Source organism: Pieris brassicae, chromosome 1 (assembly GCF_905147105.1).
Source record: "Pieris brassicae chromosome 1, ilPieBrab1.1, whole genome shotgun sequence".
Lineage (NCBI taxonomy): Eukaryota > Metazoa > Arthropoda > Insecta > Lepidoptera > Pieridae > Pieris > Pieris brassicae.
The window spans coordinates 7302544-7329959 of record NC_059665.1 but is presented as its reverse complement, the minus strand read 5'-3'; the positions used below and the strand labels follow the sequence as shown (position 1 = coordinate 7329959).

The window sequence follows — 27416 nt, the reverse complement described above, 5'->3', positions numbered from 1 at the left end:
CTTATAAAAATTCAGGAGCATAAATATATTTTGAATAATCAAGAACACTGTTACAAAATGTTTAAAGTGATTTTTGAAGTGATATTCATAGTTATTTTGACAGTTCTAAAACAACGTGTACCTATGCATAAAATTATACAAGAAAATGTGACATCACAAATTTTACACATATACACATCAATTATATTAGAACATAAGCAAGCTAGCAAAGGAAATAATTAAACAAGCACAAAAAAAAAACAAATAATAATAATAACTGAAACTAAATAGAGGCTTAAACCTTATTATAATACATCGTAGCTCTACATCTACACTCAAAACGTTGCATAACAGCCAATTCACCTTACAGCAAAATGACCATTAAAATAAAACACGTTTGAAGTAAATAAGGCCACTCGTTATATAGGTTAATTATCTATGTGATTACGTGGCCCGCTTCACTGAGACTTACCGCTTACATACTTCTTACAAACTTACTACACTTAACACACCGCACGTTCCTATTTCAAACTCGAGTTAAAATCCTTTGTTCTCTACTTGACTCAACGCGTATAATTGTAGTTTGGGCCCTATGCTATTTTTAATACTTAATATGCGTTTAGTGTACAAGTTTTGACGTAAATTGATAATAATAATAATTCTTTATTTGCCAGTATATGGTGTCTTCCTTCTTCTTGGTTGGTTCTTTTTTTATAGAATAGAGGGGAAATAGGCACGAGGCTCACGTGAGTTTAAGTGATACCGCCGCCCACGGACACTCAATGCCAGAGGGATGGCGAGTGTGTTGCCGGCATTTTAAGAATTGATACGTTCCTTTTTTGAAGGCTAAAGGTCCTCAAATTGGTACGGAAATACTTCAGTGGGCAGCTGATCTCAGCAGCCATGCCTTAAAAAACGCTTAGTTATAGAACGACGGACGTCGAGATACGGGTGGAATTCCGTATTCTGCCTCGACGTCCGATGATGAAACTCAGCTGCAGGTACTTTTTTGATTTTTTTTATTTAAAGTATTCCTACAGCTACTTATTAAACAATATTCAAACAATTACATTATACACAAAAGCCAAAAACGGAATACACATTCAAACATAAAGCACAGTTTTACCTATTTATACAAAAAATATAACAAAGTACAAATTCATACTAAATTCTAGATTATAAGTTCTAAGATTCATTCATCATTATAATAAAGCTTTAATATAAAGGAGGAATAACAAAGCCATTATTAATAAAGGATACCAGAGTATTTAAATATTTTTTAAGCATTCTTTAGTCACACTAAATATATATTAAATGTATTAATCCGATCAACTCCTCTTAACACTCTGGTACAGTAATATGATTTATTTATTTATTTCCACGTCATTATTATATCTTAACAGTTACTACTAATTCGATAGAACGTCAAAATATTACCCTCACCGATTATCCTACATAAAAAAACATTAAAAAAATATATTTATATGCCTAAATCTTATAACTAACAATATAGCAAACCCTCTTGTGAACTCAGCCAGTGTACGAACAAATAGGTCTACTTCAATAGAAAATTTATTAATTATTTGTATTGCTCGCGTGAGTGGCGCTAACCAAGTTGGAATGTGCGCGCGGTACATCCAAAAGTTAAGCCGGAAGCCTCAGGTTTCTACTTGGTACCCGTAGACACAGTCTCTCCATTATATCCAGATGATGAATCCCGACCCGTAAGTATCTTAAATAAATACACTGACAAAGCTCTCGTCTGAGGCGTAGCTGGCCATAACCCACCATACCAAGAACAAACAGGGTCACATAAGTTCATGATGGTTCTAACTGATTTTCTTCACATATTCCGTGATTTCCGTTACAAGAATGAGTAACTATTTGTAAACAGTCACTTACTCTAAATAGTATTTACTGATTGAAATGTACTGGTATGGTACTGTGCTGTATATTTTGTACATTTAATTTAAAATATAATATTAAGAAAATGTAGTACAGCAACACTATGTTTAAGGAAGTGTTAAACAATACAAAGATCTCCAATACATTTATAAATAAATACACATTGATTTCTTATTAGAAAGGGGATCCAACTTAATAATCATCGTATATAATCTTTGTTTTCTTTTTGTACTAGTGGTCCAACACACATTTTATTAATTAGTATTAAGGTACTAATTATCTTAATACTCGTACAGTACTGCCTGTTCCAATGTCATTGGTCAACAGGATTGGTCAACCGTTCACACGCGACATGATGCGGAATGTTACCGTATGCCTTGTCTGCCCATTTCAAAGAATGCCAAGTAATGAACATGTACCGTAGTTTTACATTATTTTAGTAGATATTGCTTCTTATGTAACATATACATGATGTATCGGAAAATACTTTATAAGAAATATTGGAAAAGGATCTAAGACCATAAAAATAAATTATTCAATATCATAACTCAAGTCTCAATACAGCGATCTCTATCGGGATTCCTCGCTTGACTCGACTTCATAAAGCCCGTTTTATACGTCTCTTATACACACACTCAGGACTTTAATGTCGCAGCCAATTATATAATATATATCATTTACTTTTCATTGACTAAGGATCATGTTATACAATTTATAGAGGCGGATAATATGGGACTTTTAAAAATGTATTTAGAGCATCGTAAACATACGTCTTAAATAATTTCGACAATAAAACTACCCAATTCATAGAGAACTATAAAATAAAGACTATTATTACAGACAGAGACAAACATACAACATTTTAAAGAGATTTTAAATACACAATTACTACTGCGAAGCCTGGAAGAAGAGCCGTAAAAACAAAAGAAAATAAGAAATATTCAAATGTCATTTTCATAAATTTACCTTAGATTTAACCCGTCAATAATGGTACTCAAGGAATTGTTATCAGGGAAATCAAGGAAGACGTTACGCTCTCTCATATCCGCATTCGCCGGGTTAACGTTATACGTAAATACGCTCGCGCCGGAAACGCGAAATGAGTTTCATAAATAATGGAGCAGGTTATTTTGAAAATGCACTTTTCTGCTCAAGTGTATGTCATTTATAACGTTATAGTCGCGACGAACGGTAACATTTGGGGCGCAAGTATACATTATTTTTGCTGACAAAGCAACATAAAGCTGTCTTACACGATTGAAAATAAATTTCGTTAATGCCTTTGGCGAAGGCACTGTTATTATAATTTCATTCATAACATTCTTACGCTTGAATAGTTAACACAACAAATAAATGTTTGATTTTGTGTTCAAGATTTTACCGGTAACAGAATTTTTTATTACATTTGTAGGAATGGTACGTTAACTTCGTAATTTCTACGCAAACGAGACATGTTAGTTACAAAATTAATTAACAAAAAGATGTTCTCTATTGAATTTTATTTTATTATGATTAGCAATAACTAATCATAATAAAAGTCAATGGATCGTAGTCCAGTCCAGTAATTATTTGATGAAGTAGACACGTTTTTCCGTGTATGTCATTTATAGTTTTCTTATAAAGTAAGTTCATGTTCAGCCCAAAAAAAATGTTGCACACACCGTTAACTAACTAAACCCCCAATTGGACTTAATAATTCTAACAAAGTTCTATTAAAATAAAGCTTAAAGATCTGTCTTAAGGCACAAGGACAAATAATATAAAAATAATCCGTCATATCCTTAAGCGATAGTCTTTTAATAAATGTGAAAAAGAAGAACAATTCCAATAACTCATCTCGACAATTATCCCTTCATCTCACACGCACATTTATCACAGAGATTGCGGACACTTTATGTAACCAAAATATCGCCAGTTACAAACACTCATATTTTATCCTATATTTAAATATTTATTGGTAAACGGAACACGTTTTAAATGAGTTATTATCATTGTTATAGCATTTCATTCATTGTTATATTTAAATTAAATATATGAATTAATATAGTTTGTAATATTGACGTCAATATAATAAACTATAATATAACTTTATTTACACGTGTAATTAAAAGAAAATGTTTACTTTATTAATTCTAAATAATTTTACTAAATATTTTTAAGCGACTAGAACCTGCAATCCCTTCAAATACTACTGAGGGAGACCTATGTGTCATAGTAATTGTGTATAGAAACTAGTTTTGCTATGGGGCGATAAAACTAAACTAGAAAAGAATTACATCGTAAGGAAATCGGCAAGTGTTAAACCAAAAAATGATGAAATAATTTTAAAAACAAATGATCACGACACAAATACAGACTCTAGGGCCCAGATCTAAAAGAAAGAGTGTAGCCCCTGGTGTTTTGCTACAAGTAATAAATTAAATTCATTTATTAATTCATAAACGAAAAGATTAAAAATTATCTCGGAGTCTCAAAGTTATAAAGCTATCATAACGTGACCGTTTTAATGTCTGTAGAGTTCAAACTGAAGTGGCTTGACTATAACTGATATACACTGATAAGAGCTAAATGTGAACTGGCAATGAATTGAAACAGGAACAAAGCTCGGCCATATAATAGTACTAAAGGCTCGAGTCCCTATCCAATCTATTGTCCCTCTCATAGTGCACACTATAGATAAGGAGGTATTCAATTTAAGTTTTCTATGTTATTTAACCAAAATGTTTTTGTAGTTTCATATAAAAACCAAAGTAAAAATTTAATAAATGTTTCATGAAATAATGTCAGAGTTATCGCTGCATCACATCGCATAATTACTGAGTATAAAAATTGGTTGGTCATAGTAAAGGGTTTAGTCTTAAAACTAGGGAGTCATGGACTAGGGAGACACAATGAACCTTGTTTTATTAAACTTTTTTATTATATATAAGGCAATTAAGTGATCAAGATTTTGTAGCCCCAGAAAAATATATAAGACACTACGTTTGAAAGAAATAAATGTATAACCTAATAATCTTTATTAGATTTTGACCCTATTTATTTAGATCAAAGAAATACTAGAAATACTTTTAAATGCTGTCAACAAGTCAGTTTCAATATCATACAACGGAGCTTTTTGCGACTGAATTTTAATATTTTCTGAATACTTCGATAGCTTTTTGCGATGTTCCGCGGTTCAAAGGAGACGCTCGTTAGGGATTCCTTCCTACAATTTAATAACTCACATTTTATATTACCAAACGGAATTTTACCAATTTCTACTTTAAAATTACTTTTATGAGAATATAGTTTAGTCGTCGATCAATACAGTATTTTACGTTTCGATTAATAAGATTTAGTAAAGTAATTGGATGTTATAAACAATTCGGCTCGAATTATTAAAAATTCATGAATCAATCACTCAGGGTCTAATATATGGCAACACTAAGGTTACCAAATAGGCAATAATAAGCTAAGCTTAAATAATTCGTAGTATAATAAAACATCAAATATATTAAATTATATATAAATTATCGTGATTCATGTGCACTTTTTATTGTGCATGTGTCCTTTTTTATTATAGTTCGAAAGCGATAAGGCCACCAGTTAAAGGTATTACCTTTTTATTATATTGTATTAATTTAACTATGTTCACTATTTATATTATGTGCAACGAAGTGTATTAACACTTAATATTAAATTAATAAATAAATATATAACTAATGTGAATCTTCGTCTTTAGGCACTTATGAGACGTAGATATGTATACTTAAACCCTTGACTCAACCCCAACCGACTGATACATACTACACAGTAAATATCTGGTCATCAGATGACTAAGTTTAGCATAGGGCTATAAGTGGAATGTCACTTTCAGGCAAAATCCACGAAATGTAAAACAAATTCACCACTTACTAATTCTTAAGAACCACAAGAATGTCGCAACGTGCACGTTGGTTTACATTCTATACGTATTCAATAAACGAGAAAGAGCCGTTTCCTTCTACGCCATTTATTAAAATTGTAAATTAAACAAAACACAACATAACGAAATGTTTTTGAAGAGTGCGTGCAAATACTGTTAGTATTTTAAAATTGTTTTATAGTCTGACAATATAATAAACATACATTAGAAATTTACCATTACATTCGTAAAACCGTAATCTACACATACATTCAGCTGAATAAACATTAAACAAAGCTCCGGTCCCCAAGCCCGTGTCTGTGAATCCGTGAGACATTCGCATACAAATGTGCCCAATTACTTGCTTCACAGTAATGAGACTCGGCTGATTACACGATGTGGTCACGGGCACTCGCTACATAGCTAAAACTTTTATACGTTATCGACCACTTAGTGGTAGAAACTTGAAGCAATTTGATATCATGCAACTATTATATGTAACATAAAACATTCTAGTTTTGTAGAATAATATTAAAATTACGATTTCAGATATGAATATATGTAAATCTTTCGTATATTTATGCAGCCTCCAACAATAAGTTATACATAATTAAGACTGTTTAAGATTTGAATTCCAATTAAAAGTTTTCGTTTTGATCAGTAGTTATTTTTGACACTTTAGCAATATATGTAGTATGTATACGAATTTAGTCCTACAAAGAGATAAATTCGTCTTATTAATGTTAAGTAAAAAGCTTCGCTTGAAGGTCCAACTCGGGCAGTTTGGGAAAAGAACACGTACCGAGCAATTTATTTCTACACAAATGTATTAGAGCTTTCCTTTAGCAATTATCCTAAAAACGTATTTACTCTCTATGTTAATTGCTGGGTACTATATTAAAAGCAGTTTATTTGTTTTTACGATAGTAATAAATTGCAGGTTCGAACATTGTTTTTATTACATATTCTAGAGATACGTATTTATGCATTTACAGTAACATAATGTAATAAATAAAATAAAATAAAAGATGAATCAATGCCGGTACAACCTTTTTTTTCTGTATCTGTTTTCTGTATTTGGTACTTTAATAGACAAGTAGGTGATCATTCCATTCTGTGTCTGACGCACGCCGTCGACTTTTTGGGTCTAAGGCAAGCCGGTTACCTCACGATGTTTTCCTTCACCGTTCGAGCGAATATTAAATGCACACATAGAAAGAACGTCCATTGGCACACAAGCGGGGATCGAACTTACGACCTGAGGGATGAGAGACGCACGCTCAAGCCACTAGGCCAACACTGCTCAACAACATTATTTAATCAGTAAATTTTATTATACTTTTATTGTTTGGTACTTGAAACTACGTGTTTAAACGAATATCGCCATTTCTGAATAATGATACATCAAGAAGCTTACTACTCGATCTAGTTTACCTAGATAGAAATTGCCATAAAAAAATAATATTATAATTATTGCGCTAAGAAATTACAGTAATGAAACAAGTCATAATTTATTTACTGACCTTTCGAATATCAACATGCAAGAAAATAATAGTGTGGATAATAATGCATGTTAAGTATAATTAGTGTAACGCATTGATCCATAGAAAGCAATTATCGGGTAGCGAGTAGACCAATTACAGTAGAGTGGATTAAACGTGGTAATGCGGCATCGGAGCCTGCTTTGATGTCAGATCGCCTGGATAATAACTAACGTTATTACACAAGAAATATTTAAATAATTTTTCATTAAATATAATTGGCTTTTACAGGGGTCATAGAGAATGCAGACATTAAAAGGCCATTAAAATTACGTAAAACGCTGCTCATCAATGGCACAAATGAAAGCTTTATACTATCGGTCTGTCAATTCGCTAATAAATAAATGAAACAACAATATTATTTATCTAATTAAGCCCTTACTGTGTTTATGAATAGGAACGATGGCTATTTACGTTGTAGCAGAAACGTAGCAATCTCGTAGCGTAGGCGAAACTTGTCGTAGAATTCAACGGTATGGTTGTATATTCGTACTATTATTTATTTGGTTAGTTATATGTAGAAACCTGTCAACCGGTATCTAGTTTACTTAAAAAATATGATACAAAATAGCAAATTCCGTGAAAGAAATACGAATTAAGAGAAAAAATTAAGACAACATCATAACAACGGTGAATGTAAAAAAGTTTGCAAAACTGAATTTATAAAATGTGGTAAGAATTTCATTTGAATATATATGATACACATTTCCGAGTACCGCTGATCTCGACTTTTACATCAGAGTATTTTGTTTGCACATATCATACGTAAATATGGTGTTTTACCCTTTGTGTATGTATGATATTGTATTAATAACATATGAACCAGAAAGGCCCTTATATAGTTTTGTTCCACAACTGAGCGTTTTTTAAGTCAGTTAGTTTTTGCTGCATACCACCACTATGTTGAACCACCTGCCCATTGAAGAATTTCCGAACCAATTCGACTTAGGGTCCTCCAAGAAAAAAGCGTACCAAGTACTTGAAAGGCCGGCAACGCACTGGCGAGCCTTCTGACAATCTCAACCTCGCAACCTGGCAACCTCATTAAAATCTTGTATTGCATTTGTATGCATTGATACTTCCTGTACCAGAACTACATAAAAATATAAGGCAACAAATATACTTTTAACAATAATTCAGAAGTGTCAAGTTCACTATACAATATTGATACCAAAATATTTCCTAAAAAATTATATTATTTTGGGAGGAAATGGAAGATTAGCCTTAAAATTTACGCCAGAGCTTAAGTTTAATATTTTTGCAAGTTTACACTGCGACCAATGAATAGGTGTGTAGCGACAAGCTATCAAGATTTGGGACTAATAGTCTTACTTTAAATTTTAAACTGTGACATTTGAGCTTCATATTTTAAAATAATTGCTTCTTTATTTTATAGACATCTACGAAATAAACTGTATGCTCTATTGAGGACTAAATTAATGCTCAAGTGCACAATTCTCTAAAATACTGTTTATTGCACAAAATTGCATACACACACTCATTTATTATTTCGGTAACACACGGTTAACACTTTTGTAATTTCACTGTAACATATATATAACATACATGAAGAATATTTACGAATCTAAATTTTTTTTCTTTCACCTTTGATAAACGAAGCTTGAACCATTTCAATATTTCTCTTCCACCTGTCGACTTAATACGAAATTATATTCGTACCAATTCTTGTGAGCAAAGATTTCCACTAGGTTTTTTTCAAATCGATAACTTGTTAAAGTGTTTACCTGATAGGATGGCGATATCAATTATTATATATTTATTGACATTGTATAATACGTAGCTATTGTTGTTTGCCAAATTTTAGTATTAAAAGTTTGAAATTTATATACATTATAACTATTGTTTTTCTTAATCTACGATAACCGATTCTGTGTGCCTATGGGCAAAGGCCTCCCCCATTGTCCTCCAGTTTTCTTTATTGTACACTAAAAGATTGAAATAATGAATCCCAATTATAAAAACGATTAAATAAATGTCTAATGAGGTAGCTTAAAGAAAGATTAGCCAATATATCGCCATGGGAAAAAATATCTTAATAACGTATTCCGTGATCCTCGTTACTGAAAAAAGATTTCATTGTAACTTTATTTTATTCAAATGCTGCTTAGATTGTTTATTGCGTGTTATGAGGAAGTTATTATACGTTTACATTTTTAAAGGAACGGAAGTCTGAACGTGCATTTATAAGCTAAACGTGTGTTTCAGTACTCTGTACACAAATAAAGATATTTCACTGAAAGATTAGAGAGCTTTGCGAAAATCATTATCAGACAAACATTTTCTTTGGTAACTACTGTGATACTGGCATTTTCCGACGGCGACGGGGCGGCGCGCCATATATTAATTTACATTGTTTGTTCCATGTCTATCTTCTTTCATTTTGAATCAATACGAATAAACGCCTCATCATGAATTCTATATCGCGTATTTCTTATGTATTAGGCGGCAAACGGGCAGGAGGCTCACATGAGGTTAAGTCATACCGCCGCCCATGGACCCTCACATTGCCAGAAGGCTCGTAAGTGCATTGTATATTTTGGCAGAAAGCCTTAAATAAGTTTAATAATAATTTATTTATTTATTTTTATTTTCTCCTATATAACATTTATATAAATAAGATTACATTTGAGAAGGTATTGGGAGACGTTTCTAAACTAGGTAAGAATCTGTGATATGGATAACCACGTTTCTATTTACAGCAAAGTCATATTGAGTGGTAACAAAAAGTACATACATATATGGGTAGGCAAACAAATTTAACGTTTTAAATAAGGAAGAAAAACCAAACAAAGCAGTCAACTAGTTAGAAGTAAGTCGAAATACAGTTGTATTGGTGTGGCTTAGGGTGTGGTTATGTGAGTGTGTGTGTATGTGTGTGTAATAGTGGGAGAGGAGGGTATGTACGCGTGTGTGCGTGAGTGTTAGAAAGGTGGGTGTGGGTATGTCAGGCACACGCCGGAAAACATAAGTCAATAAATAGACTGTATTTAATTTTTTTGGCGTGGAACGCGAATACAGATGTATTCATTCAGTATCAGTATGATATAAGGTCCTTTATATTAGGGGGGATCTAAAGCAATCAGTTAGATTAGTATAAAGGATTAATTAAAAAACAATTCTTAAAAATCCTCTAATTACGTTTATAAATTATTTGTTAAACTTAAACTACCATTAAATTAATCTGCTGCACACGAGACCTTCAATTTATATCTGAGAATTTCAGGAACAAATTGTTTCTTATCCTATATCCGTAGCGCTTCCGTTGCACGTGTCAACCTTACAAATTAACTGCACTCGACGATTTATTAGCAAATCGAGTACATATTTTATACGTTCAGAAATTTATTTCTGAAAATGACTTTACACAATATAGAGGTGGAATATGGTTAATTTTTTGTAGAAATACTAATACCAAGTTTAGGTGAATAAAAGTTAAAACCAGAAAAAAGAAAGAATGCAATTGTTAAATACAGCAACTGGGCGGCAATCATATATAGTATTAAAAATAGTCACAAGGCAGTTGTCTAAAACCTACTGGTATCTTTTTAATTTATACTTCTCCACACTCGTTATTTTCCCAGCAATATTTAGGTAAAACGGTAAAGTAATAAATAAAAATATTGTGGGAGCAACACGCTGTATAAAAAGCAAGGGCTACAATTTCTCGTTACTTACATAAGCTCTATAAGCTCTCGAATACAGTCTGAAACCCAAAGTGAACCTTACAAATCCTTAACACCTCCATCGATTTACTGTAGAGAGACATTAGCATAAACAAACGCAACTATCTTGTAACTAGGCCATTCATATTCAGATGGCATTGAGCGGAGATGTCACAATTCCATTGCTGTTAAAATATATACGAGAAGCTTGATAATGTGTTAGTAAATACTACAAACTTAACATTTTATCAGTATCGTTCATAATTCGGCCGCAGCAGATTTTTTTTTCATGTAGGATACAAGTAAAATATATTTAGGTTCGTATAATAGGTGATTATTTAAGTAATTAAACTATAACGATTTAAATGGATAGTCAATGACAGTATATGTACATTGGTAAAATTTTTGGACCAAATTTTTCACATTGTCGCAGGCAGAGAAGACATCTTTTTCTTATTTAAATAGTCAAGATGCTCATTTTAAAATACTACTTAAAATTATGTAACATGCAAATATGCAGATAAAGCCTACAAATATTTCACACAATTTGGAGTGAGTCAGTTGTAGTACAGATATTGTTGGAACAGAAACAATCGATACACCTTGGCTCGGCGCCAACCTGCCCCGTCATTGACCGCGCTCACAAATATATTTTATGTGTCATAAACAAACTTGCTATTCTACTATTTATGGTAGTTCTTTTGTTTATGGAAAAGCAACTAATTACTGTCAGAGGGAGCGATAACAAGATCGAAGGTAAAACCCAATGACGTATTAGGCTATATTATAATACTTAATAATTTGTAAATTGTGCACTAGTCACAGCCCTGGGATTTGGGTAAGTGCTGTACATATATTACATATTTTTTAATTGTCTTTATACATGACGGCGTCAGTTAATATTTTAATTTAAAGTATTAAACTTTATTCGATTTAGGAATATATCGGGGATAAGTATTTACTAGTACATTCAACAATATAACAATAGATTAAAACAAATCTTTGGTTAAAAGTAGAAAAGCTGTACCTGTATTTCTCTTATAGGTGAATGAATAAAGTTGACTTTAATGCTCCGTACCTGAAAAAAAGTAAACTTATTTTTAAATAAATATTAAATAGTTAGTCAGAGTAGTAGTAAAAATCTAAATAAACCGTAAGTTTTATCAATAATCTTAAATCATTTCAATTTAGCATTGATTCATTTGTATTAAAACTGCTTTGTACCCATATACTTACTAAATAAACTTATTTTTAAATACTTTTCTAAAAACGCCAGGCATTCAATTATCGCATATAAATCTGTTAGAAATTGAATTTACATACAACCATTTATAACAATATATTACTTCACAAGCCGTCGCAATGTATAGCGGGTTTATAAATCTATGATTTGACATTTAGTTTATCTTTATCATAGAAAACTAGGATTTCAAACATGTTTTCAAGTTGTGGTCTAAAGCTTTCGTTAACAGGGTTTGTTTTAAACTTGTTTGGCGTAGAGTTGTTATTAGTCAGCTCGTAATGTCCGCTGCAGCGTTGTTAGTAACGAATTGTTTGCAACTTCGGTTAACCAATAATTATCATTGTCTATGAAATATGCTCTCTATTGAAAATCAGTGACCTATATTTGATATTATTATTTAACCCAAAAATTTCCGTTTTTGTTAGCTTAGAGCGACCCTAATCCCTGAAGTCGTACGTTCGAATCACTGCTACACACTAATGGAATGTTATTTCTATGAGCGCAATTAGCACCTGCTACTACAGTGAAAGCAAACATGGCGTGGAAACCGGCTTGTGTCAAACCGTAAAATCCATTACATACTGCATCAGCAAACAATCTTAACACTACAAAAACATGGTCATCTCAGTACCAAAAGCAGTATTATAAAGCATACAAAAGCCCCTTACAAGAAAATATCCCTCATCATTCACATATACGTAAAAAATATTCGACAGCTCATGAAACTATTTTGGGTTTGATTGTTATTTAAAAATAGGCAAGGGTAAGATTGCTAAAATTATAATTACATATGTGACATATATTTTTTATGATAATCAAAGGAAAAATAAAAAGGTTTTTGCTTAGATATTAAAAGGGAGTAATCCCTCAGCCCGTCCCACCATCCTGCGTATTGTGTCGCGTTTTATTACATTTTTAATACATTCGAGGAAACAGAAGCTTCTTCGAAGAATCTTTTACGTTTAATTTTTTGCAATCCTGTGATATTGATTTATAGAATACTTTATCAAAAAAGTATTCGAGCGAATCAATTTTCTATGATATGTCTTTTTAACATATGTCTAATATACGAAAAATTATTGATTGCGCTTTTCAAAATAGTGTTACCTTATTATAATTGTTTTTAGCCTTGTAACAAGCTGACCACCAAATTCAATACGTTACAAATATTAATAATCCAAACACAGAAAAGTGCTCCATATTCGATTGGATGTTGAACAAACAACTTCAAAGTGATTTATGCTTTCAATGACGATTTCGATATAGTGACTGAAAGAGATAATAATAATCTATTTAGTTTGTAATTACAACTTAAAATTAATTTTAGTACCTTCAAAAAGATAAATAAAAACGTAAGCTTGTCTCTTACATGTCTCCCAAATCGCCTCAAAATTTTCGACTGTCACTGTGGACACCGTTCATGAAGGTGTATAAATGTTGACTTACATAAATAGAAGCTATACAGAAGACAACTGTACTCAGGAGTTTTAAACACAACAAAATTAATGCACAAAACATCCGGAATATTCACATGAAAAATTATAACTGATAATTATATCCGATATGGAATTGATCATAATAGTGGAATATCGGCGATCACAATTGAATTGTATTCACACATCAATGCAATTACATTCGGCTGCAGATTTAGACAATTGAACGCATAACTCGCTAATACGCTAATTCATACAATATACACGAGATTATACTAGTGTCTATGCTAATGACTCTTAGCGCTATAACACACACGTTATGATAACATTTAATTCAAGAGCATTGAATAATCGTCTGAAACAGAAACGTTACACCATAATGGATGTTACCCATTACTGAGATTATTATTGATAATTTGTATGGCCTTCTTTTCCGCTTCGTTCGGAATCTATAAACTACGAATGAAACTCATTTTTGAGGTGGGTGCATTCGACCACCAGCTATGCCTAAATTTACTTTTTGAATGTCTATTAGACACCAAATTCTGATCTGATCAAGACTGATCGTACTTGAATTCGTATATGCGGTGATGTTAGTTATTTTTGAATATATATTTGCGTGTTGTTCCCACGAGAATGTAAGTGCGTACTCCTATTTGACCATGCCTCCTGCTGATGTCATGTAGTTGGTTGTAGATCCGTACAAACGTTGTGTAATACAAAAAAACTTCGCGATAAAAAGAGTGGCGGAGAGTTTATTGCCAGTTTTTCTCTTCCGTTCTACGCCCTTGATTTGAGAACTAGCAGGAAATGTAAAATTAGAAGCATTTAATGTATATTTCTTTTTATTGACGTTCATAAGTGCACATTGTGTTACCTATGTGAATAAATGATTTTTAGAAGATAAATAAAGGCGTTAGAAATGCGGAAAGTACATTCTACGCTTTAATATAAAAGTAGATAAATAAAATTTCAGTAAAGAATGTTGAATTTTTATATTGCACATTAAATACCTCTGTTACTGGTCTTAAAATAATAATATTTACGAATGTAATGCAGCGATATAACAGTTCAATAAAAGTGATTTGCTGTCTTTGTTTTGCTAATGCATATTTCATATTGTGAATTGTATGTTTGTTGACAGCTTTTAAAAAGTTACATCAAAATAGTAAAGTCCATAATAATTACTTATCTATCATGAGGAGTAAACACTCAGAGATACTTAGCTAAATTTACTTTAGAGTATATCAGTTATGACATAAATAAAGCTGTCAGTTTGAGCCGCAAATGGGTATAAGCGGTTAATGAAAAAGTTTGAGAGCTTACGAGGTCTAAACTTACTACTCTAAACAGTATTATATTGGACATAAACTTTGCTCTATATTTCACATTTATACATTTGACAGCTCGTCCAGACTTATTCTTTAACGGCGAGCATAACTATAAATATTGGATTGTTGATTCAACTGTCGGTGTTGATTTTTATAGATTATATCATTTGAGGCAACGAATTTTGAATATTGACAATTAAAACTCTGCAAAAGTACCTTTTAGTGTGCTTTAATATGTGGCATTCAACGAACCTATTTAAGTTACTGTACAATAATGTATAATGTACTGCACACTACACAATGAACATTTCTCGGTCTGAACTAGGACTATTACTTATATTCAAACTTACATTACTCACGGCAATATCAGTTTACTTTAAAAGTGTAAAATCCCTATGCACGACAATTGATTATTTTTTAATTAAAATGCTACATCACATAAAACATCATTAAAATCCTTAAACGTAATAAAATAAAGAGACCCACTGCAAAGCTCTCGGCAACGCGACAAACAAAACTTACTTAGAAAATATTTAAGAATTGGAATTTTTGTAGTAAAAATATAAAAACGCTGTTCCACAAAGTTTTAATGCGAGTCTGAGCTTATACGAGAAAACTAAAAACTGACTAACGACAGCTTTTTGCGTCGTTACAACAAAATAGACTCTGTTATTTGCTTTTATTTTTACATAAACTTTATCCTACGTCTTTTTGTCCTCAAATCATAATGGTATATTTTTAAGTAAAACAATACTCAACAGTGATGTCCAGTGGTTTAACAGACGACGGTATAAATCCCAGCCGTGCTTCGATGTGGGCAATTAACAGTTGCTCGATCGATAACGGTAGGTATTGTAAAGAAAGCGGCATGACTTAGATTATTACTCGACGACATGAGGGATGATCGTTGCCTAATAAAAGAAAACGATCAATGATTGAAAGTGAGATCAAGGAACCACAAAGGGGTAATGGTAATGCCATTGGATTATTATAATTATTAGTTGGAAATAATATATTCAGCGCTGCCCTGTCCTAAAAAATGTTAAGTTTGAAGATGTACGGTATTATTAGCATATTACTCGTAAAAGCCAAAATTATTTGAATTTAGGTACGTTTATTTACACGACGATGAATACGATAGCTATAAGGACGAAATAATAATTCATATTAAGGTTTTTGTCACGTTTGTGAATAAGGGGAGTGTAGTTTTGAATTGCTTTGATATATTTGTTTAACTTTGCTATGGTGCGTATTGTGAAAGGTTTTCTAAAGGCTGGTACAATTATAATTTCGAATATAACATAAACAACTAAAGAAATTTGCTCGTATGAAAGTTTATCTGGTTGTTAATATCAATAACATTACACCTCTTACACATCAAAATAATTCATTCATTCTATTTTAGCGACAGAAAACTATCAATAATATTTAATGGGATTAAAAGGGTATTACAGGCTTCACATGTTTCAATATGATCGAACGTTGTAAGAAAATATACTTAACACAGCGTGAACTTAGTGACATAATAAGTTGCAAGGAAAATCGATCGAGCCTGGCTCGAGGCCAGTTGAAGCAAATCTTGGTATTGACTGCCGAGAAAATAATAATATACGTGCGCTTGTGAAAAGAAAAAGCTGTCAGCGGTCTACAAGTTACGTTTTTCCTCTATTCTTTAAGTCACTTGAGACAAACTTCACTTCAACTATGAATAAAAATAACAATAATAACCTAGTCATGACGAATTTACGTTGCACGTAACACAGACACGTTTATACGTCGCTGGAGAGCTAGTGCCTTAGCATTAACTTTTTTAAATTAATATTAAAGAGGGTACAATGTAACAAATACGTACAATTTTATTTATAGAGAGTATAGAAAACTTAATAAAATAATAATTTTATTACTAAAAAATGTATTGCAAATTTTACTTATTTATTTTTATCATTTAGTTATTGTGGGTATACTGGGTCACAATCTGACTCATCAAAAATATATCTATTGTGACAAAACCTCTTAAAAATGCATTTTGTTACACTCTTAAATAAAGTAAAGATGAATGAGGTGAATCTTTAAGGCATATCAAAAATTAAAAGTCTGCTGAGTTGGTGTGCCGAGTTTTGCAAAGTGGGTCATGCCGAGTGTAATATTATGCGATCGTTTCTCATGTTTAAAGAGTTAATCTGACACAGATGAGAGATTTGCGCTGAAATATCTTATATTAATTTAATATTGAGTTACATTTTCAGAAGTAAGATTATGCAGTTATTAAGCAATGTTTAGGTATGATCATTGAGCAAAATTAAAGCAGCGTTGGTCTAGTGGTTTTAGCATGCGACTCTCATCACTCAGATAGTTGGTCTCGGCTGTAAACCAATGGACTTTGTGTCTCTGTGCACATCTAATACTCGCTCGTACGGTGAAGAAAAAACCTGTGAGGAAACCGGCATGCCTTAGACTCCAAAAGTCGACGGTGTATCCGACACATAATGCTGAGAACCTACTAAAATGAAATATCAGAAATCTGAGGCACAGACCTGTTGTTGTTTTAACAGTACTAATTTTTTTAAGCAAAAAAGAAAAACAAACACATACTTTATTTGGATTGATAAATTATCCGTCACTTTGTTATTTATTGAGATCGTACAGTAACTCGATGAGATATAAAAGTCATGACCAAATTTCGAGTTTTTCATGTTTGAAAAATTGATTCTTTCAGCATATGTTTAAAGACAAGTACGAAGTATCAAAGATTTTCAAGACCGCCAGCTCAATTTGGTAGACGATGGAATATAGACGGAGCAGGGCGTTGATAGCAGACTCTTAGATATGTTGTATTGGGGGCTGGCTGTTTGCCAAATACTTTTGGCACCCTGCCAGGCTTGTGTCGATATCTACGAACGAAGCCTTATTTACAGTACTTTAAATATATTTAAATCAAATATCATTTGAAATATCCATGTAATAGTCAGAGAGGATTATAACAAAATAATTGTTTAGCCTGAAAACTTATTCACTCTGTTAGCATTTATTTGAGAGACGCGTGAAGTGTCTGCACAATGCCCTGCCCTTACAACAGTATATTTTATCAATACGTGCATTTACTTACATACTATCAGAAAAAAGATTTTTTACAATATCAAGTGTATATTGTATGTTTGAAATATGCTATTACTTTGATTTTCTTTCTTTACTAATATAATAGATTACTTACATTATTATTATAATAAGTCTAAATGAAACAGACGTAAAAATATAATATAAATTTAAAAAAATTAAACTCCTTATAACTTTAAAAAATATTAACTTAAACAAATTCATGATCATTAAATTTTTGCTTAATTAAAATCCTGAGTGTTATTTATATTTAAAATTAAAAAATATCAAAGTGTATTTGGCAAAGTGGCGCGAGATTACAGCGCTTCCTTCCGCTTCCTCTCGTTAATTTTAATTCAACAAGATGGAAGTTTATTAAAAAAACTGGATTATCTTATTCGTGTCAAGTGTTTGCGTTTTTCTTAAACGTGTATTGCGAGCCAGAACATCTGTTAAAACATTTAAAATTAAGTCCACCTTTACACTAAATTATTTAAATTTCTGTCAAAAACCCCGTTTAAACCTGAAAACGAATTGTTTCTGTTATGTACAAAGATATGATAACTCGTCCTGATATTGACTTACTAAAAGCATATCAATGTATGATAAAATATAAAATACCTCGTTATACACAGTTGAAAATTTGTAAAAAATCCAAAAATTCTTTAAATCTGAATGAAAATCATACAGAAATATACACAGACGATATTTTATGATGATACGAACACAGAAGTGACCAGCAACTAGTAAGATTATATAATACAGGGTCAAAAATATATCAAACATTTATTTCATAAAAAAATAGGTAAAAATCAGCAAGGTACATCGATATATTCAAAAACCAGAAAACAGTAATAAAATCGCATGGATTCGAGTACAAATTGAGTTGTCTCAATAAAATAAGTCAGCAGCTCGTTGTGCATTCATTGCTCGGTCGCTCCAGTCTTACGTTGTTTGTGCACTAAAATTGTATGTTTACAAAGTATATTGTGAGCTTATCATTCTTACTAGCTGCTTTAGAGGACATAAACGATAGTAAAAAATGTTTTAAAATTCCACAAATATTTTAAATAAAGTAACAAACAGTAGGCAGGAATATATGAATGTACATTTTAAAGTTGGTATTAAGCTGGTTACAATAATTACCCAATTGTGCTTGATATAAAGAATTTCATACCTTTTACACATATACAACCTTAAATATTAAACAACGTATTCATAGCAAATGTCCTAGAGGCTACAATATATCGTAGCAACCGATATTTGTCGGTAAGATGTAGAGCGCACGTGCTGCAAATGTCCCTAAGAGAACAACTTTTGATAACTTATTTCCGTTTGACTTTTGGATTTGTTTTTCTTCTGAAAGAAACATTATTGTTATTGACCAAGGTTAAGTGTTTGGTAATAATGAAACATAGTTAGTATTAAAATATATTCTAAACGGGTTATAATGATTTTTTCCGTATTATAACTAACATGTCTTTAAAATTTAACTAGCTTTTGCCCGTGAGTAATATGTAAGTTCGTAATATAAATATACGCAAGTATTTAAAAGTTTCACTAGCTGAGAAACAGAACAGCATTAGAAGGATATCATGATCTCATATCTTCTCTGTACGATAATTATTATAATTCACTTATAAAACACTAGATGTACACTGTCAGTTATATTGTAATATACATTTTCATTTAGCCAGGAATTAGATCTACACAAATTGAAAGGCTATTTCAAATTCTCCCGTAATAAATCCATGTTCGGATTGCATTAAACGAAATAGTGTCGACTTGCCCACCGAAGCCTCATTAACATAATTGCAGTTAAATTCGTTGCTATTTGCACGTCCAGTTTAGAATAATCCTGCCGTCAGTTAAATTCGTTCTGACTAATGGTTTCAGCTTGACTGGCTATGCCGAAATAGTTCACATAATACATTAAGCTATCATTGGCTGACCTATATCTAACAGGAATAGAAACTACTCGAGTCTTTTGAAGCGAAAAGCCCTGTCCCCTTTAAAGTTAAATAAATATTTTAAGAGTTAACTGTAGTCATTATTTCAAACAAATTTATATTACTTTTTATTCTAATTTTACTAATGTGAGTTTAAAAAAAAATCCGCCGGTATAGTGTTAAATTAATTGAATTGAAAATAACTGTTTTCAAAAAATAATTAGATCTTTTATGATAATAAGAAAAACTAAAAGTTTCGTTAGCTTAATACCAAATATTTGTTCAGAAGAAAAATATGCAAAGTAATAGATTGATTACATTAAACCAGGGTATAATTGTTAGATATTAGAACAAGAATATTATTCAGTGGATTTACTTGCGAAGCCTTTTGTCGTGAATAATGTTGGAGTGTATGTCGGAGTTAAACCTAGGGATTTTGTAGTGAAAGATTTGACAACTCCTTTAGTATGTGTTACTTATACAAGTAACTATGATATGTACGTTTAATTGGTCAACCTAAAATACTTTAGTAAATATGATTCTGCACGTATCATTATTCTAGAGACTGCAAACGGACTGACTCAAGAAAGCCTTGAAGCTCTATAAATACTTTTCCTAGCCGCTGCATCTACATTGTAGTAAAGTGCACTTGACATAAAAAACAAAACGATCACACTCGAATTCACTACCAAATTTGCTGTTAAAAGTCATATCATCCTCCAATATGAAAACTGTTTCTTAGGGGTAGTAAATTTTTTTTGCCGGAAACCGTATTCAAAACCTTGAATTAAAAGACCAGTAACCAGTATAAAGCCTAACACTAAACTTACAAAATATGCACACGAATTGTACATATATATTATTTTTCTCAATATGCTTTCATATATTTAAAGAAAAAATAAAATAAATAAATAAAGCCCAGTTGTACATGACAGCTGTTCCCAGCAGCTTTAACACGACAATAGGCCTACATTTTGAAAACCTTGCCAAAAAAATTCTGCAAATCGAGAAACTTCTACTACTCATGCGGGACATACGTTTTGAAGCCAAGTAAAAGTATTTTGCTTCCTCCAATCTCATAATTCCGTTCACTTTATTTCAAGCACAATATTATGTACCATTTATCTCTGTCACTCGTCACATCCTTAATTAATGCCCCAGACACACCATTTTTTACACGCAGTCCATCTATTTTTTCATTCCCGAGTTTTGTTATCCTAAACGATATATATTGCAGAGAAAATACATACCCTAAAAAGGTAATATACATAAACAGCGTTTTAGTTATAGTTGTGACTTTATTTCCGTATTTAAATATAATTAAAATTAAATTTTATCCTAAGCAGAAAATCTCCCTTACTAAAATTGGCTGTGCTATTTAATTTAACCTCTAGATAATTGGTAGTACTATAACGATTACAAAATATATCTTTTAAATGTGTAACGCTATAATGTGTCTTAATAAACTCTAAAATACTTACACGAATCTTAAAGGGCTTTTATAATTACGGTTAATTAAGATTTTTAACACAAATAGTGTTAAGACACCTTGGTACGTATAATAACAATATCAATATTAAATTATTATTGAATACATTATCACTCTGTCGAGATAGTATTAGGCAAACGTTAGTATAGTTGGGTTCGTGTGTACTTGGGGCGCATATGCATCAAGTTAACTAGTATGCTATTGGATTCTTACTCTCCAAAAGCTTTTGTATGAATAATAAAATATGTGTTTCGACATACGGCATGTTTTTTAAAATATATGTTAGGTTTCGTATCTGTTGGCTGTGACAGTAACGACACATCGTTATACAAAACAACATTCATGTGGGATAGAGTACGCGTCGTTTGTTCTTTATTCACTAACATTTTCTGAAATATCATACAAATCTCGATTCTATAAGAAAAATAAACAATAAGTTCTTTTTATTAGACACTGAACTCTTTTTTCTCTCTCTCTTTTAACACTTTACTTTTTGTTTAAGTCATAGCCCCTTATTCACATCAAAACAAAGCAGTCTATCTGCATCGTTTTAAGTCTCTTAGCACGGTAAACGTAATTTGACAGAAGGAGACGAAAGAATACTTTACTAAAAACTAATTGAATCTGTTTTTATGAATAAAGGAGTTTATTGGGATGAATGGGTAACTTTTTTAAATATTTTTTGTTAATTTCATGTACTTTTTTGATCGTCGCAAATACGACATAGCTTGAAAAGATTTAAACCTATTTCTGTTATCAGATTAATATTGAATGAAATTATTCAGACCACTCATGTGTGTTAAAAATATTCATAAAGTGTATTACATACTTTTAAAAATTGTGCTGATGTTATTTAAAAGTTGCTATATAGTGAATAAATAATTCGAATAATTTTTATTCCCATTTAACTAGCATAAGAAAAATACTTGGCTCATAAAGTTAGCTGTAGCACAAAAATAATGGATACCGATTGTTATATATTTACATACCGCAGGCGAACAATTAGCGAACTCTGGGGATGCTTTGTACGTCATTATATTTTTACGTCATCTTTTTAATAATATTTCTTTCTTATCTTTTTTACGAGGAAAATGTCCTTTATAATTTCTCACTCTACAAACCTTAATTATATTAACAGTTCTTATTAGCGAATTTATTTAGTTAACGGTATATGTGTTGTGATTGTTATATATTTACATACCGCAGGCGAACAATTAGAGAACTCTGGGGATGCTTTGTACGTCATTATATTTTTACGTCATCTTTTTAATAATATTTCTTTCTTATCTTTTTTACGAGGAAAATGTCCTTTATAATTTCTCACTCTACAAACCTTAATTATATTAACAGTTCTTATTTGCGAATTTATTTAGTTAACGGTATATGTGTTGTGATTGTTATATATTTACATACCGCAGGCGAACAATTAGAGAACTCTGGGGATGTTTTGTACGTCATTTTATTTTTATGTGATCTTTTTAAGAATATTTCTTTCTTATCTTTTTTTACGAGGAAAAGGTCCTTTAGATTTTTTCTCACTCTACAAAAGTTAATTACATTAACAGTTCTTATTAGTGAATTTATTTAGTTAACTGTATATATGTTATATAATTGATGATGGATATGGAACGGAATATAAAATGAAGATGATTTAACAATCAAACTTTGTACATTTTGCAAACGGAACCTTGTGTTGCGCCTTTTTTATTACGACACAATGAAGAAATCCAAAAAAAAATGCGTACATATATAAGAGTTTTCTCAGCGCATACATTACATACCCAAAGTTATGTACGATTAGATGTATGCTATTTAACGGTTTGATAATAAGTGTAATATTTTTATTATTTTAGATTGAAAGCTCTGCCTCGCGGTTATCCCCACGTCATTGTACTATTAACGTCATGATAGCTTTCCTCGATTTATAGGTTATCCTAAACAACATAATTCTTAAAATCGAACCAGATTTTGAAATTAGCCCGTTTAAACATTAAAACAAACTTTAAATATTCGTATATACTTATGAATACGATCGTATACGTTATACGTAGTCGAGCAAGTAATAATTGCATAACACGGTCGCCTTGAGACATCAGTCAGAGTGGAACAATTATAGTCGATATTGGCAAAGGGAGTCTATGATTAATGACTTTCCTCTTGTTCCCTTGACAATACCTAACCAAGTTATGAGATGTGACGGAATTTAATTTTGGTTCAATAATTTCGATGAAGTTTCCTAAGATTTAAAAGAGTAATAAATACGTATATGTAGTTTTCCTGGCAATTTTATTTTTCTAAAACATTGTTTTGTATAACACCGTTATTTACATTAATAACTTCAGTAGAAAGTTTTTGATGCCAACAAATAAAGTTCACCGAAGAATCCAGTTTTTGTTTTTATAAACATTGCCTTCATAATTGGGTGTTTACCATGAAAAATTTTCCTTATTTTAATACCAAAATCGGCTTATAACCTTTTAAAAATTATGCTATAATTCACTTTCATAAGATATTTTTTAAAGTAAACAAGGGTAGGCTGGGGGAAGCTAATCGTTTAATTATGTTGAGTGTTCCGCCGATACTGATAAGTTATTTGGAAACACTCAGTCTTTCCAATGTTTCGGGATTAGTGCTTAGGAATTAATCCTTATATATAAAATCAATAATATTATGGTGAATACAGAAGAGCAGTGTTAACCTACTGGCTTCAGAATGTGACACTCATCCCTGAGGTCGTAGGTTTGATTCCCGGCTCTGCACCAATGGAATTTATTTCTACGTGCGTATTAAACATTTGCTCAAACGGTAAAGGACAACATCGTGAGGAAACCCACTTGCCTTCAAGCCAAAAAGACAGCGTGTGTTAAACATAGGAGACTAAACACCTACTTGCCTATTAAATTGACAAATGACAATAAAACAAATACAGACATCTGAGGCCCAGACCTGAAAAACGTTTAAGCGCCATTGTTTTTTTTGTTATGATGAATATTAATTATTATATTAACAAATGAAAGAAGATATCGAAATATGTTAAAAATGTTTCTGCAACGACTGACAATAAAATTGCTGAAATGCAATAACCATTTTTGGTCTTCAACATACGTCTGTAACCTTTGATCGTGTCCTCACAACTCACCGAAGGCGGAGAACAGATGAAATTACACCCTTTTACACAACTGAGACTTAGTTGTACGTATTATATTAAATAAAAATGGTATTTTTCTGTATAAAGAAAGATATTTTTCTTCATTGTTTTTCCAAATTCTATTTCATCAATAGTTATATCCCTTGAGACAAACTGCGACATGAATCGTCAGTACAGTTAATATATGAATTATTTGTATTTTCATCAATTTTTTTAAAGTATGTCGCAAACTACCTGCTTAGCCTTAAAATCTTTCTCAAATACGTCTATTTTTTGTTGAAAGTGTAGTGACAGTGACGAAGTGTCACCAGGGCCCCGAGAGACGCGTCCAAATCCATTAAGCTTTTAAGACTGCCGAGAGAGCCCAAAAAGAAAAAAAATGCTGAATAATTCAATATTATGTTTTACATAAAGTCTGTCTTATTTAGGTTATACGAAAATACTTTTGCACACAAAAATTACCCCCGACATACTGAAAATTATTATTTAATTGGTGGTTTAAACATTGTATGATGTTTATCAATTACATAGTTACTCAACTGGCTTAATGATTCAAAGTGAATCAAACTTTAATGACTACTACTTTGAAAAGAAGTTGTTTCGGTAAAATCACATTAACATTTAAGGTTTTACGATAATTTCAAAAAACGTTTCTACCCCTTTTCTCCTACTTTCCACTTAAAGGATGTATGAGATGTGATGCAGTTTCCTACTCTTTTGAACATTTAATCAAATTATCCAATTCCAAACAAATAATTAACCCCCCCGCCCCCACGAGAGCGCGGCCATCAGACATCAATTATCGATTGGGATCGTTCCGAGTGACAGACAATTACGGAACCCACATCACTAGACCAAGGGTCACTTGAATATGCTACACACGTTTTATACCGCTTTAAAAGCCAAAGTTAAGCCCCTTAAATTACACTTTAAGATGGGAATCATTCGAATTTTAATTTGAACGTAAATGTATAATGGTGTAAGAAAAAATTACTTCCCTTATGCACATTTGAATCTTCTATGGAACGTTATAGGTATGAATGAAAGGAAAAATATTTTTTTTGTACTTTTTAAGATTCCCGTCGCCTTTTAATTAAGGTATAAGCTGATGGTTTTATAATTTTTTAAAGCTAAATATTTTTTTTTAATTTAACTCACAGGTACATTTCATTAAACTTCACCCTATGTTAATATTACGGGTATAATTGCCCTTCTGTCCCACGCGATACCGTATAAACGAGCCAACTTTTTATCAAAACACATAAAGCGTTATACTTTTTGCAAAGCTCGTTTAACGTACTAGTTTTATGTGTTACAGCAGTTTTGTACACTTTATAACTGTATGCACCGTTCAATCCTTTTAGCCATTTTTATTAACGATTCGTAAATACTATGTGCTTCGTTTTAGTATTATAAAAAAAGTGATATTTTTGAAATAGCGAAATAAACTACAGATACCACTTACTGGGCACTCAATTACACCGACTTGGACTAATATGCAACGGCTATTTAATATATGTCGTAAAGGGACTTATGTAAAATTCTATGTGTTTGACTCAGCATAACAAACATATTGCTTTATACTGTCTACATCAGTGTAAAGTTAGTGACATAAAAAGTTATAACGCCTCCAGAGAGCAATAAGTGTAAAATGTACGCTTTATGAGTTTCCTCCATTAGCCGATATAGTGTAACGACTACACTCACAACTTACACAATACACTTGGAGACATTGTCATATAAACTAGTGATCATAACGGATAAAATACAAATTAAAGTAAGACTTTGGTTATTAAAGTTATATAAAAGTATGATGTTTTTTAAGTAAGGAAATGCATTATGTATATCCTGAAGAACAAACAAGATATTTTCTCTTTGGTCAGAGAAGTAAAACCAATTTACATATCATTGTACTCTGACCCAATGCAGAGAACGTGAGCGCTATTTTCCAATAACTTCGGAAAGAGCATTGATGGTTATTATTCGGGACCTTCATGTATGCTGTAATTCTGACAGACCCGTTTAGTAGCGACTTAATAAAATAACCACAATTGTTGTTTGATTAGAACACATAAATTATATTATTATTATTTTATTTATATTATTTTCAGCACGGTGTGGGCTAACACCAAAATTTTCCATGAAATACAATATTTAACTAGTAGTTCAGAATAAAAGAATGAAAACAATATAACGAGACAAAATTGGAGTGCGTTGAAAAGTATTGGAGTTCCGGAAGCGCGGGATTATACTCTCGTCCTCCACAACTCCCCCGCCCGCCCTTGACATACTTCAGCTTAGCGCAGCCTACACAATAAACGCTATGTGTATTATATATAATTATATTTTTTTGGAATTACAATAACGTTTGATATAAATATAACAACACTAGAAATACATTCTGTTAAAAGCACACGTAAACTTATCCGTATACGTTTACGTGTGCATTATGGAAATGTATTTCATAAACAGTTGGTTATATATGAATAAATTCTAGGTTTAATTTTCTTCATAATTAAAACATCTTGTTAGAAAAATGTTACAAATTTAATGGTAAGTTTACATGAATGAATCTTCATTCCTAACGTTGCTTTCGTGTTGGTAAAAAATCTGTGATAAAATTTATTTTAACCAAAGACATTAATATCACAACCAATGTGGTTGTCACTCTCAGTTGGTTTGCCACAACAATACAAAGAGAGGTACAAATTGCTCGCATTGTGCTGCTCTGCATCACAA

General features: G+C 31.6%; 1 protein-coding gene across 4 annotated transcripts in view; it reads right to left on the bottom strand.

Moving 5' to 3' along the window:
- The window catches only part of LOC123711946 (complexin), a 119015-nt gene that overhangs the window by 75942 nt on the left and 15657 nt on the right, over positions 1-27416 (bottom strand). For 2 of the 4 annotated variants that reach the window (XM_045665018.1, XM_045664935.1), the window contains one exon: positions 12019-12069. The exons of the other annotated variants lie outside the window; for them this stretch is intronic. The gene's annotated coding sequence lies outside the window, so the exon portion shown is untranslated. The remainder of the gene's footprint in view (positions 1-12018; positions 12070-27416) is intronic. 4 annotated transcript variants of the gene reach the window in all.